The 15,384-nt window shown below is 39.2% G+C and overlaps 1 long non-coding RNA gene across 20 annotated transcripts in view; it reads left to right on the forward strand.

The window, feature by feature from the left end:
* The window catches only part of LOC109284199 (uncharacterized), a 190,123-nt gene extending 179,689 nt beyond the window's left edge, over positions 1 to 10,434 (forward strand). For 18 of the 20 annotated variants that reach the window (XR_009463468.1, XR_009463470.1, XR_009463471.1 and 15 more), the window contains 2 exons: positions 459 to 544; positions 2,388 to 10,434. This is a non-coding gene — a long non-coding RNA (uncharacterized LOC109284199). Of the gene's footprint in view, positions 1 to 458; positions 545 to 1,128; positions 1,276 to 2,387 lie in introns of all 20 variants that reach the window. The other 2 variants (XR_009463481.1, XR_009463466.1) reach the window with 2 other exon arrangements.
* The last annotated feature ends 4,950 nt before the right edge of the window (positions 10,435 to 15,384 follow it).

Below are 15,384 nucleotides of genomic sequence, written 5' to 3' on the forward strand. Positions count from 1 at the left end.
ACAAGGTTCTTTGGTAAATCTGAGATCTTTTATTAGATCAATTTTTAGTTTGTCTAATAAAAGATCTCAGATTTACCCAAAGAACCTTGTCTGCCTACATTCTTTCCAGTAGGAAATTTTCTAAGTAAGAGCTGAGTAAGGACTTTGGGATTTGACTAAATAAAAACAATGGTAGTGGTGATGATAAATAATTAAAGTGTTTTCCAAATACAGGACATTTAAATGGCTGCTTTAGAGGTTTTTTGGCAGATCTAGTAAGCAGCTACAGTTTTTTATTATGTGTATTAGGCATATCAGACTACAATGCTTTCTTAATTTAGCATGTACCACAGTCTACTGAATAAACAAACAGAGCTGTAAAAAATCAGCTCTAGCCATATGCTGAGATCACGTGATATATGACTGATGTAGTTTGTCTTCATTTTGCTTATGTTACTAGTAATTCACATTTACTGCAGTTTTGCATCTGCAGGTCTCATGAGTTTGGAAGATTGGATGCACTTCATCCCTATTTCACTGATGGGATAACTGAGACACAAAAAGGGTAAGCAACATGCTCAATATAATTAAGCAAACTAATATCAGTGCAAGCGTGACTTTTAAGGCCATTCCCAACAGACTAGATCAGAGTGGCAAAAATTATTCTTATAATAAATAGATGTTTCTGTGTTTCATTATATTTTAATATACCAGTAGTTCTCAACTTTTTCAGACTCAAGGCATCCCTTGTTAAAATATTTATAATGCTATGGATTCCTATTTGAAAGCTCAGGGTTTATCTTGTGAATCAGGTTTATACACCTAACAGTGATAACATTGTGTGGCATCATGTGACACCTTGGAAAAGATAACCCTGTTTGAGAATCACTGTAATACACCGATGTCACCCTTCCTGGAAATTCTGTAGTTGTTTGGATGCATAGCTTCTATTTAGAAAATGGGATATTTTATGTCTTCCTTTAATTTCTAATGTAATGTGAAAGGAAAAACAATCAGCTTAGTATGGCAGCTGACAAGCTGAGCCACCATTCAAACTCCAGGAGGTTTGGGGGGCTCTTTTAAAGAGATTTCATTTCATTGTTGACCCCTTAGCTATAAATACCAGTTTGGCTGTTCCTCTCTCCACAGCTCATTTTTACATAATGAGCCCATGACTATCAGAAAGCCACCTTGTCTTTTGGAGGAACAAGCAGCAGCTGAAAATGTGCTCCAACTGCATTCCCTTGAGTGTGAGCTACAAGGTCTATGAATGTTGGGTACTTCAGACAGGTGAATGTATGTAACACTTGTGTCCTTGCTGCACCCACTTCTGCTTTTTACTTGACCTTGCTGCTCTACACAATTTTTGGCCAGGATTTCACTTTATCGGTTTAAAGACCATCATTGAATCAGCACAACCTCTTAGTACAGACGCAGGTGTAACAGTACAAAGGAGACATGTCTAATTGTCTGTCTGTATCTTGTATTTCTGTAAATTTCCAAAAATGATCTATCATAATACGAACATGCTTTTATCTGAAGAATTGCATCCGCCCCTGGGGATAGAGTTATAATACCACAAAAACCATGTGTAGACAAGACTTTAGACTTGCTTGAATAACCAGCTTCCTTTTTCACTGCCAGTTAACTTGTCTATATAGCAAAAAGAGTTCTAAATGTCTAATATTTTTTTCTTCCTTGTCTCAGGGGTGGGGTGTAAACACAGGAAATGCAATGCTGGAACAGATCAACATTCCACCTAATCAAACACTAAGTCTCTGACATTAGTCAGCTCTGGATGTTTGGGAGGAAGGCATTAAAACACGCTTTAATGCATGTAGCTGTGCAATTCTAGAAAAGAAAAACTCTCTTTCATCCTCATTTCTGATCAGTTGATGTGTGAAAGCACATGGATACTAGATTTTCTAAAGTTAATGCTGCATAGACCTTATTTTTAATGGGACAAATTCCATTAAATGGATTTTTGCCTTGAATGAATCCTTTTTGCCCATTCTGTCCAATTAATATTTATTTTTTTCAAAATTTTATAGCCCCTGCTCATCCTTTGAGAGGCAATCTGGCCTAGTGGTTAATCTGCTTTACTAATTAGCTAATTATTCCCTTGGAAATGCAATAATTGGAACTAAGATGAGTCAGAATCAAGGGAGTGGGCATTCGATCACTATCATTTCATATTTTTTTACCCTAAACTGCTGTGGCTAATGTCTTGAAGGTGGAATAGTTGAGCCACTGTAGAAAAAGGACTATCATATGTACTCTTTTTTACAAACTTCTTAGAAGTTTACATAGACGTAAACTACCCAACTTTCAGTAAAGTCTTTGGGAACTGTAATTCTTGTGTGTGTGGTTATGTGTTTAATTAAAACTATTCTTTTATTTACTTACAGGTGCATGCACAGTGGGAGCAAGGAGTGGCTGAGACTATTTAGACTTTTTTTTCTGGTTCAGACCACAGGAACACAGGAAATTAAAGAATCTGCTTGATTGCAGTGGTACAAACCATGAGTCTCATCCAAGACATGTACTAACAAGAAGGCTATCATTATTTGCAACAACTGAGAAGATAATTAGAAACCTACCAATGCTACCGTCATATTTCCTGTCACAAGAAGAGGATGACACACCAAAAATGGATTTGGAAATCTTTGCTGACAGCAAAAGTGGGAAGAGTATAGCATGAACCTCCTCTGATATAATCATATTACAATATTCAGCAATCATGATTCTAACATAGCTGTAACAATTGCATTCCTGAAAGCACAAAGCCTGCATCTTGTTTCAATGAAAGCTTTGCCTGAGTAAGGACAGTAGCCCACAGTGTTTTCAGCCTTTGAAGACTACAATAGCTTATTTTAGGCCATTAATTCAGATTCTTCACAGCCATCAGCAAAGCCAATGACTGTAATATAAAATTTGGACAAAGTTGAATATCTTTATCTAGGGAGCTACTTTTTTGTTTTTGCTGGCTTTTTTAAAGCTGCAGAAAGCTACTTCTGGGAACTGAATATGAGCTTTTGTTCTACTTACGGTATTTTCATTATATTCGTTTCTTGCATGTTAAATGAAAACAGTAAGCAGATTTTTAGTGGATGTAAATCAGTTTTCTTTAATGGAACTATGCCAATTTACAATAGCCAGCAGATCTGGCTCTAGATCTCATGTCACTTTGCTTGGATGCATTAAAAAAATTTAGTAGAAAAATGTGAACATATAGGCTAAGTGCAGACAGTCAGAAAGCCTAAAGCTGAATCGATTCAATCTTTGCAGGTTAGTTTAAACTGGGGGTGGGGTGCTAGAGCACATCTCCCTGCTTAGCTGGAGCAAACAGTGTGGGCCAAGGCTACCCCGCCTACCCTGTGTGGGGGTGGGGAGTTTGCGGGGGAGGTGCAAAGCATCCTGGGATGCTGGGGGACTATGAGTTAGCTTGAATCTGGAGCGGACCTGGGACAGAAGTTCAATAAACTGATTTAACGTAAATCAATTAAGTCTGGTACTACATCTATCCAGGTTTATGTTAAATTGGTTTCAGCCATTTTAAAAGCAGTTTATGTGCATTGAACTTCTGTTGTATTACAAATTTGAACTGGTTTCTGATCACTGACACCAGTTTATGTGTAACTTCTTTCCCTAACTGAAGAAAAAAGCCATTGATATGCAAATGAATTGCCCCAATATATACCAAGCTCTTGTCCCTGGAAAAACAGTGGTAGCTTTTTTAATGGCTGTACTGTACATTGGTGCTAATAATTCAAAAACAAAACTGAGAGCAATTATAAAATGTTTGAGGGAAAAGTTTATATAGTCCATCTTCTCTGGTATAACATCAGTGAAAAATAATATCTAAAAAAAATCCAAGCTATCTTTAAACCCACTGGCTTCAAGGGTGTTACTGAAGCTCTTTCCTTCAATAATAAAATGGAAGTGAACAAGGACAGGTTCTTTCAAGATTACTCATTGACCAGAGCTGTCATGCCTGAGCTTGTAAAACAGGATCTCTGTCCTCTATGGAAAAATGACACACGATTTCTAGAACTATCATCTCTTCCTTATATCTGCCCATATGCGATAAAAAACTCTGCTCTTCATAATTATTATTACTATTTAATATTATTGTAATACCAAAGTGTCTAGGAGTTCCCCACTTTTATGGGTGCTATATAAATATCAAACAAAGACTGTTGTTCCCCACAGAGCTTCAGTAACCATGTGATGTTCCTACTGATGCTAATAGGACTAAGTGCAGGAATAAGCAAAGCAGAATGTGGCCTGTAATTAGGATCCCACTGTCAAATGCTTTGTCACAGGGGTTTTTTTCTTTTATAATTCAGTGGAGTAAACCATTGTAGAGTGGAACTACTCCAAATTGGGACTAGCATCAATATTAACTATACTGTGGTGGTGTGTCATTTTAATAGTTCAAGAACAAGACAAATGTGAAAGGCATTAAGGTTCATAATTTAAAAAGCAAAAACAGCATTACAGGGTTCTCATCTTCATGTAAGTGTATTTGAATTATGGAAGGAATTAATTTACATAGAGCTACACCTTCTACAAGGTAAGAGATTATATATACCTGTTGCTTTACGTTTCTCAGTATATAACCCAAATCACTAGATTCCTGTATTTCTTGTTGATTTTCACTGCCCTCAGCTTGGCTTTGCAGAAGTAAAGCCCAGATCCATATGCTGCAGTCATATGGCTGTAGCCCCATTCACTTCCTTGGAGGTGAATTACTGTGAGAGTAGGGTTTGGCCTGCAGGTTTTAAATGATGATCTACACAAGAAATTCTGGGACTAAGGCCAGATTCTCAGCTGCAATTCACTGGTGTTGCTCCGCTGAAGTCAATGGAGCAACAGTGATCACTAGCTGAGAATTAGGTTCCTGGAGTCTAGCTTATTTCCCTCTTCTGCACAGGGAGAGAGACAGGGATAGGGAGAAACAACATGCATGAAGTGGGAAGGTAGAATAGAAGGAAAGATGGAAAGTAAAGCATCTCCCTACTGTCTTTACTTTCCCACACCTACCTTTGGTGGCATCCTTTGCTCTGCTTTACCTTTGCTGTGATTGTCTCCTCTTCTCTTCCTCATCCTGAGGAATACAGTATTATGATAAGCTAACAAAAGCTTTTATCGAGTCCTTTAAGTGCCATTAGCCAGCTTTCACCCATATCCTGTATTATAGGGATGCACTTGGAAAATTACATATGGCTTTCAGTAGGCCAACTTGGCATTAAATTTGGCCAACATGCATTATATCACCACTATGCATTTTATATGCTGCATAACCTTATATAACATACATGGCACAGCTCATGTCTAGTGGCTAGAACTGGAGTGGGGAGACAGGAACTCTTAGCCTAGGGACAGAAATTACACAGAAACCAGTATAAGTGATCAGAAGCTGGTTCAAATCTGTAACACAACAGAAGTTGAGTGCACATAAACCACTTTCAAAATGGCCACACCCGGTTTAAGATAAACCTGGATGGATGTAGTATCAGACTTAACTGATTTAGGTTAAATCGATTTATTGAACTTCTGTCCCAGATCCCCTCCAGATTCAAGTTAACTCACAGCCCCCTGGCATCCCAAGATCCTTTGCACCTCCCTCACAGACTCCCTCCTTGTAGGGTGGGTGCACTAGCCTTGGCCCAAGCTGTTTGCTCCAGCTGAGCAAGGAGGCTTGCTCTAGTGCCCCTTAGCTTCTGGCCTGGGCCACTGCAGAAATGCAGCTACATTTCTGGAATCAAAAGTGAATATCTGTTCACTTACTTAATGGTTCAATCTATGCAGCTTAGACTAACCTGAGAAGATTGAATTGATTCAGCCTCAGACTTTTTGATTATGTGTACTTAGCCTTATAGTTTAATCTTAAATCAGCCATTGACTTGCTCTGTAACTTGAAGCAAATCATCTGAAATATGTGCCTTCGGTATTCCTGTTTGTAAAATTAAGATATTTACTCACCAGCTTTGTAGCCTGGTTCCTGTAATTTTCACAGAATCCTTCTATTATTTGGGTCTTTTTCTAATTTTATAATTTAATCACTGTGGTTTCTGTTATGAAGTGCCAGCTCAGAGTCCTAACCATTCATAAAAGCTCTTGCTGTTACATTCATAACAACAACTAAGCTACCAGGTTTGCCCTAATATTTTATGGAGATACTTCCAAAATATGGATAGTTGTGCTTACTCAGGGTATGTCTATACTGCAGCTGCTGCAGTCATGGTAGCTCACAAAGACATACCTCAGGTAGCTTATGCCCTGCTAGCAGTGTAATCCTTAGAAGGGATATTTGTGGGTGTTTAGGCCTGTCCTTAGTTACTTGTTTCATCCTTTTTACAGGGATGTGTGAATTTACAATACTGTACAAATAGCAAAGCACATTATTCACTCAGCTAGTTATCTCTGCCCTTAATTAAAGGCATGTTAAAAGAAAAAAATTCAGTTCCAAATGAATTATATGTTCTAAATAATGAGGAGGCTAAAGCATCTTTGATGTAGACAATGGAATGGGATAGTCAAATACCTGGGATTCTCCCTACTATATAAAGAAACTTCTCTCTCTGAGACATAGTGCTGTTTTTCTACAGTCTTCATAATTCAAATAGTAAATTCTAATGCTGGAAGACCAGGATCTTCAGGAAATACTTTTTCCCCTCTCCTTCAGCCAATCTTCTCTTGGTATGGTTATGTCATCGAAAAATTATACACTATGACTTAATGTTGAAAAGAAGCCAAAAATTCCTGAACCGGAGATATCACAATGAAACAGCTTACGAGCTAACTTAGTCATAATGTACATTACAGATCAGTTGCTTTAACAGTGTATCATGGTGTATGAGTAAGTTAGTAAGTGCCAATCCAAACAAATGCTATTGTCTGAGCAGGGAAGTCCACATAACTCATATTAAATAATCAATTCCAATCTATCCACAGCCTTAGTAATGCAGAAGATATATGTTTTCAATCTGCAAACATTATATGAAAAATGAAAAAGAAAGCAAAAATAAGCCAAATCTGTTTTGACCTACAATAGGGTTGTGCAAGAGATCCATCAGAAAACACTTTTAATCCAGTTTCTGCAGCAGCTATTCTGAAACTTTTTCCTTTTCAGTGGTATAAACTGTGCATGCGATTTAAACTTTTTATTGTGTTTAGAAAGAGGAAGGGAGGGGAGGAGGGAAATAGAGGTGAATAAACAGCTGTGAGATTCAGTAATCCAGAGAAATAAGCCACAGAACCAGACAACTTCTTCTGACCCTTGTATAGAAAATGAGAACACGGGTTTTTAAATCCATAATTTTATCAGGAACATAATAGTAATCCACTGTATATTTGCAGAACCTCTAACAGTAGTGTATCCTATCTTTAAGAGTATGGTGTTTGGTCATTGAAGTCTGCAGTACCTTGAATTAGAACAAGATTTCTAACATTTTCCTGATATTTAGTACTCAAAAATGCAGTAGTGTGAGGTGGATTAAAATTTCAACACACAACCTACTTTTTCTAATATTTGGAAGACTGTTACAATGACCAGTCAAAACCATTTGGATTCCCAGCCTAAGTCAGTGTTTGAATTATATTTAATCTTTGTATCTTCTTCTAATGAAAAAACACAATAGATCAATGCCATATATGGAGTACTCAATAACCATCCATTGTCTTAGTTGCAGTGTCAACAACTGTTATTCCATGTCATATCTCAACACTTTTGTAGCATATTCATCTAAATTTCAGTGAACTAAAATTTTGTTAATAATTCCATAAATTCTAATCAAGAATTGTCAGCCAGTCAGATTTAAGCAAGTTACCAACAATGCCTGTACTCGATCAGCATTTCAACAAAAGAAGAGGAACTATACATTACAAACACAAAACACAAAATTCAAATATCTCAGTGGCTCCAGTTTTCAATACAGCTTTCAGCTGAAGTGTTGCTGAGTCCTTTAATTTCACTCAGGACTTCAGTATAATTTTCAACTACCTGACACTGGAATTTTTAATGAAGGTATTAGGGTCAACATTTAATTCTATAAGGCCTTTAAGATTATTTGATACATTATCCACTCATGAGGAAATGGAGTTGCTTCTGATTACATGACATTGATTATATAAAAACTGCATCTTATTTTTCTGAGTATCTGTTCCTTGTGTGTATATCCAGAATTGTATCTGCTTTTTCTAAGCTATTTTTAATTACCTGTTATGTTTTTTGTCACTGTATTCAACGCAGCTTGGAGAAAGGAAGTAAGATTATTTTTTATTTGTAACTCACAAAAAGAATTATTAGGAATACTTTTCTATATAAAACCTTTAGTTTTGGTTGTTAGATCTTGACAAACAGTGGGGAAAGCTATTCTGTTCCATTAAAATTTGAGAGTTCAGAACCAAATTTTCATTGGTCCTATTCTCAAATTGTATTTGCAAACATTAATGCAAGTTAAATTGTGTTTATGTAAATGGAAAATGCATTTATCATCTATACCTGATATTAAATTCATAATGAGACAAAACTGTCAGTAAAAGGAAAACGAATAATTTCTTGCTCTTCCATCTTAAAGTGTCCAAAAGTTCCTGCTGTTTCTTGATTGTAGAGCAATGTGGTCTACCACTAGCAGAAGGGACAGGTTCTGAAGCTGAATCTTTGTCATGTTGATGGTTCCCATGATAGGACTTTTCTCATGTTTGGGAACTAAATGTGCCTTTGAGAAGCTCTTTTCCTTCTTTTGTTCATTGCGTGTCCTAGTGAACAATAAAATCAGTTTTAAATGGAATAATCTTTCATTGAGCAGATGAGGGCCAGACTTGGTAACATTCTCGTCAGATACCTTTTGATAGTGTTACAGGATTTCCCTTTACAACTTTCCTAAGTGCAGCTCTCAAACTACCACATGTGAACACCTATAGTAACAGAAACCTTGAAAACAGCCAATTAAAAAAATGCCTTCATATATTTTATATAAAATGTATTTGCTAGTGGAATACTGCTTGACAATACTCAACTAAAGAGACTCTATTATTAAAATAGCATTATTTTTCTAGCAATGATAAGTCAGGCAAAGTTTGCCTGAAGGTGTGGGTTCTCAAACTTTGTGATACTATGATCTGGAGTGCTGGATGGCAGCCGGGGGAGCGGGAAGGGAGAGGAATGGGGAGCTTGCATGTGGCAGCCACTGCTACCATTCACCACCCTGCACCCCCGTGCATACCCCCTGGGAATTTTGTGGCCCCCTTTTAAGTTGCTCGTGACCCCCCAGGTGGGGGGTCACGATCCACAGTTTAAGAACCCATTCCTTAAAGGGTTCTGATACGAAGGAGTTTAAAAAGTCCTGAATTCCCAGCTCCCTAGCTTGTTCTAATTCTGCAAATTGCTTCCCCTGTCTTCTTCAGACACACAGCTCTAGTAATATAATTGGACCTTTATTCTTCTACTTTTATACCCAACTAATGATGGGGTAGAAGGAATTCTATGCGTCTAAACAAGGCAATCACATGGCAGTACTGGCAAATAAATGCAGAGATCACCTTAAGTAATATATAGGTGGCAATTTGTTCTCATGAAATATTAATCCAATAATTTTAAATAAATTAGAAATTAATAGAAATCAAGGTCTGTTTATAAAGAGCTGACATTGGAAAAGGGTGAAAGTAATTAATGTAGCTGAACATAATGTTCTTTATGAATTGTTTCACCACATCTGCACGTGCCCTTTTTTTTTTGTACACTGAGAAAATTTTACGCTGAGGGACAATAAGCTAAAAAGCTTGTTGGAAATTTGCTAGTGTCCTCAAGCACGTTCCTCACAAGATGAAGAGGGCTAGGAACAGTAGCAATGGCAGTGCCAGGGCTGACTCTAATCAAAGAAAAGAACGATATTTCTCCAAACAGAAGTAAAACAATCTGTGCTTCTATGTGTATGAGGCCCTGCCTACTGGTCCCAAAATTGCATCCTTTGTGTTGGCACCATCCCAGTTACACCAAACTTATGTTTCTGCAGCTGTTCTTTGTTTTCTGCCATTTTTACTGATGTAATGATGCCATTTGGTCCAACATTATTAGTCTATGACATTCTCATCTCTAGTCCTGTGACTGGGAGTGCATTGCACAGGTCAGATTCACTAATGATGGCATTACAGTCAGATCCTCCTTTGGGACAAAGCTGAGGGTCTAATTCTGTTGTTTCTGTATCTGCTATTGTACATTGATATTGTATATATCCTTTCACATCAAAACTCTGCCCATTTTCTTGGTAGAGCTCTCGCTGATATTTGCTGCAAAGTGATACTACTATTCTGTGTCCTATCTATTAGCCTAGTAAAGAGTTAATCAAATGCATCCCAACACCAGGGAGAAGAAGACTGTGGTCCTGCTGTTATGCAAAAAAAAAAATCTCTCTTTGTAGAAAAGGGAGTGGCTGTGCCCTGACCTTTCTCTACAGTTGCCTTTAGCCTAATGGGGCCCTAACTCCTTCACTCAGTAACAGCTCCCAACCTGTGACCTCTAATGATTTTCAAATGCCTGGGGGCTAATGAGAAAGTAAGCCCTTGAAGAGAAATAACTCCATGCTATCAACTTGCACTTGAGTATTTTAGAGAAAGTTGGATGGAGGGATGGTGATTGTTGACTTTCTGATGGAACTCAACCAGAGATTGCAGGTTTTCAGTCCAAATGATAAAGATGTCATCAATATATCTTAAGTATAGCAAGGGTTTGATGGTGCAGTTCTTGAGGAAGTCTTCTTCCAGGTGGCTTATAAAAAGGTTGGCGTACTGTGGGGTCATTTTGGTGCCCCACAAATCACACACCCCTGGTTATGACACATCACCCCTCCCTCGAACTCGTACGGAAAATCCTCAAACAATTGCAACCCATACTAGAAAGAGACCCTATTCTTAAAAAGATCTTCCCAGAGCCACCCATCCTAGCCTTCAAACAAGCACCGAACCTTGCTAACCTCATCACCAGAAGTAAACTTCCTCAGGCCCAGAACACACCGAATGGATCCAGACCATGCCATGACAAGAAATGCAAAACCTGCCAACACATCTCCACCACCCCCACAATTACTACACCCCGCAACAGAGCCATCAGCATTCCCGGATCTTACAGCTGCACCTCCAGAAATGTAATATATCTCATCCAATGCACCAAATGCCCTGATGGAAAATACGTAGGAGAGACCAAACAACAACTGCGCACCAGAATGAACACACACCGGAAATCTATCAAAGACAGGAATCCCCGATTACCGGTGGGGGCACATTTCTCACAGGAGGGTGACTCTCTCTCCAGTCTCTCAGTCCTGATCCTCAAAGGAAACTTACAAAACATTTCCTAGAGACGAGCCTATGAACTCCACTTCATCAACCTCCTGGATACTAAAAATCATGGACTAAATATAGACATTGGATTTATGACACATTATAACCTGCCTGACATCTGACTCCCCAGGTATCTCTCCACTAGTCATCCCCCTTCTCCCCCTCCCCCCCCGTCCCCTCCCCCGGCCTGTCTCTCACCCATTGACTCCTCAGTCTACATTTTCACTGACTGCCTGTCTTGTATGCATACCAGCCCAGCCTCTGGTTTCTTTACTTCTCATTTCATCCAGGAAGAGCACACACCAACTGCTGAAACTGCCTCAGCCTGATGAAGGGTTTTTGAACCCGAAAGCTTGCTTAATAATTGTTTTCCAACTATTTAAGTTGGTCTAATAAAAGATATCAGATTCACCCAAAGAACTTGTCTGCCTAATATCTTGTCTATGCATTCTTACAAGTATTAAATTACCTAAACTTTAGGGGTGTGTGAAATGGACTCTATGTGATTCAGATTCAGCCTGAATCAGGGACAGTGATTCGATTTGTTGATTTGGATCACTGTCCCCGATTCGATTCGGCTGAATCCGAATCTGAAGATTCAATCCTGATTCAGAGAATCAGTGATTCGGCCACAGACATAGCTTTAAATTTTTTTTCTATATACCTCAAGGTACCAGACACAGCTCATGAATGCTGTAATGCTGGGGCGGATGGAGCATCCCACAGGAGCACAGGGGGACCCCCCGCATGCTCAGCGGCAAACCCGGAAGTGGACCAGAAGTGCTTCTGGTCCACTTCCGAGTCTGCTGCAGAGCATGCTGGGGAGCCCCCTGCGCTCCTGTGGGACGCTCCATCTGCCCCAGCATCACAGCATTCACAAGCCGCCTGCTACCTAGAGGTATGCAGGAAAAACATTTAAAACTGTGTCTCTGTCCGAATCACTGAATCTTTCCGAATCTCTCTGAATTGATTTGGAGGGTTCCGATTCGATTCGGAAAGATTAAAGGGTCTCCTAATTCGATTTGGATTTGGAGATTCGACCACCAAATAGGGCCAAATCTTCGAATCAAATCAGGGACCAAAGCTTCGCACAACCCTACTAAACTGCTGTTCTTGGGCTTGGATAAGAGTAACCTTCACCAAACAGTGCTCTGAAATCAAGCAGTCCTGTAAAAGACAATTTGGTTAATGTTCTTACTCTAGTATGGAAACTTGAATTTGCATCCACAGATATGCAGCACGACTGGTGTAGATGCCCTCATTTAAATTATATTTTTAAAATGTATTTGTGAATCCTATCTTAATGGTGCTAAAGATCAGAAAAGCTCACCCGTCTGAACAAGTTTTTCAGGAAATCAAATGTAAAACAATTCCACTTTTTGTGGGGGTGTATGTGTGTGTGTGTAAAGCACACTTTAATTATCTTTGGAACTGCTGGCTGTGTCACTGTGGCACTATGGAGTCCAGTGTAGACTAATAATTCAAGCATTCATGCAGCTTCTCCAGCACATTTAAAATCCCACGTGGAGCTCTATGCTGCCACAGCTATACCACTAGCAAAATCTGAGCTAGCTAGTTTAAGGCCAGTATGTCTATAGGAACTCCACTAGATGCCACATAGACCAGGGGTGCTCAACCCCCAGCCCATGAGCCAGATACAACCCCCAGCACCATGTCATCCAGCCCACTGGGCTCCACACAGGTCTACGGGGAGCCCCATGGGCCATGGCCCTGCAGACTAGATCAGACATGCAGGGTAGCATGGGGCCTGATTCCAGGAAGTAGGCTGGGCAGGCGTGACATGGGCTGAGATGACATGGGGTGCCAGAGCCTGATCTCAGCACATTGGGTTGAGTAGAGGCTGCAAGGGTCCCTGGAGCCTGAGATCCTGGCATGTGGGGCTTGATCCAGCCCATAGACCAGCCCTGAACCCCTCATCTAGCCTTCAGGGCTAAAACATTGAGCTCCACTAATGTAGACGTACCATAACTCTTTCTTGGTACTCTCCCTAGCCTACTGACCTCAAGGGAGCTACATATGTAAATATTACAACAGGAGTAAGAGTTGATCAAAAATCTAAGTTTGTATTTTATCACATCAATTTAGTGTCTATCAGCATAGAAATTTCAACAAGAACAAAATACCATGTTTATCTAATATTCTGAATGGTCTTCTGAGAAATATGAGTATCAGCTCTGCCAAAAATCACAGGGAAACAAGTTCTAGAGGCTTTTATAGGATGTTTACTGGCTTGAGTTTGGAACCAGAGCATGTGTCAATTTGCTACATATTTTTGCAGAAACATCAGAGCTATTGCAGAATAAATATTATCCAATACATTTTAATTAAAAAAGAAAAGAGACTAAAGAGACTTTGACTAATCTACCTCTAAGATTCAGAAGCAACAGAACTGTTAAAAAAACATATAGCAGTTCTCACGCACCTTTATTTATCTAGCTGTAGTCTTTACTCCTGAATACATGCTTATCAAGTAAAAGGGGAAGAAGGCATTGTGTGCTTAAATAAAATATATGGGGGCACAGATACAGGTCTACCTTTGAACCTGGGAGTTTTACATTTTCCAACCACGTGGATTTTCTGCAAGACAGCTGAACAACAAAATTATTACTCTCCCAAATTATTAGGTCAGGTCCCCTTAGATAAGCAATTGAAACGGTTTTTTAAGGATTTTAAAATGTTAATTGTGTCACCATTCTGCTCCATTTTTGATGATTAGTACACCTTTAAAGTGGACAAGGTTTCCTTTCCAGGCTGCAACAAAAGTCTGTATAGTCTGGGAATTCAACTTTGCAACCCAGTTACTTCAGTAATGGTTTGTTAGGTATAGGGTTTACAGGATGAGACCTTAGGTTACTTAAACCATCTGACTAGTAACTAAAACTAATGTACTTTCCTTTTTTTGTTCTGATGGTATCCTATATTAATTGATAAATAAAAATCTGACTTATTATTTTATTTTAAACTCTGAGATACTAACGTAATCAAATTGTGAAACCTTGTTTCATAATTAATAGACAAAATAAAGTTATTTACAAGTTCAAAGAATTAAAAGGAAAAAATGGGCCAGTGACAGCACAAAATGTTTAGAAAACCCTGCAATGAATTGGTGAGATCTTCTTGCAGAGCACAGCATTTCCACAGAGAAGGATTTGGAAGACCTCTAAAATCTATCAAAATGTGTATTTGCTTTGCTCATGACAATATTGCTTTAGTACCAAAGAGAAATATTACATACAAAAATAAAAAATACTGCTGATCTTTATTTGAAACTGTTCTTATTGTCCTTTTGACACAGGTTAAATTAAATTTGATCTGGATCCCATTTGATCATAAGACTGGAATGCTGAAAATGTTGTAAGCTATTTACTCAACAATTGAAAAAAAACACACCCCTTAAATTCATGCATCTTTAGCAGTAGCCTCAAATCTACAAACAAATATTTGGATCTTAAAAGCTCTTGCATATTCAGACAAACTGACAAAAAGAAAAACTAGGCAAGGCTAGTTTGTTTGTTGATGTTTCAGTACTATAGACAGAAATCAGTTCTGTTCCATGGATAACAATTAACCAATTTTGAAGACCAAAGCAGGAACCCCACTGGGGCCATCCTTATATAGACTAGTGAAAAATGTGATTTCTTGGTATAAAGTAAGTTGATATAACCCGGAGGTGGGCAATTATTCAGGCCAGAGGGCCACTTAGTGAGTTTTGGTAAGCTGTTGTGGGCCAGGTCAGGTGGGACTGGGACCAGGGCTAGGATTGGGATCTGCTCAGGGGCAGAGCTGTGATCTGCTTCTTCCATGGCCTGCCCACGGAACTGGTGCCCATCACAGAGACATGAAGGCAGCGGATCATGGCTCTGCCTTGGACCCCAACTCTGCACTGCCACCACCTGCAATCCTGATCCTGGTCCCAGCCCCACCCCCACCCACCCATCTCGCTCCCGGATGCAGCTCACTGCCCACCTGCAGCCCCATCCCATCCATCTGTCCACATACCCAGGCTCTGCGAGTCCCAGGCTGGTTTCCATGGAGACC

This window comes from Alligator mississippiensis, chromosome 7 (genome assembly GCF_030867095.1).
Source record: "Alligator mississippiensis isolate rAllMis1 chromosome 7, rAllMis1, whole genome shotgun sequence".
Taxonomy (NCBI): domain Eukaryota; kingdom Metazoa; phylum Chordata; order Crocodylia; family Alligatoridae; genus Alligator; species Alligator mississippiensis.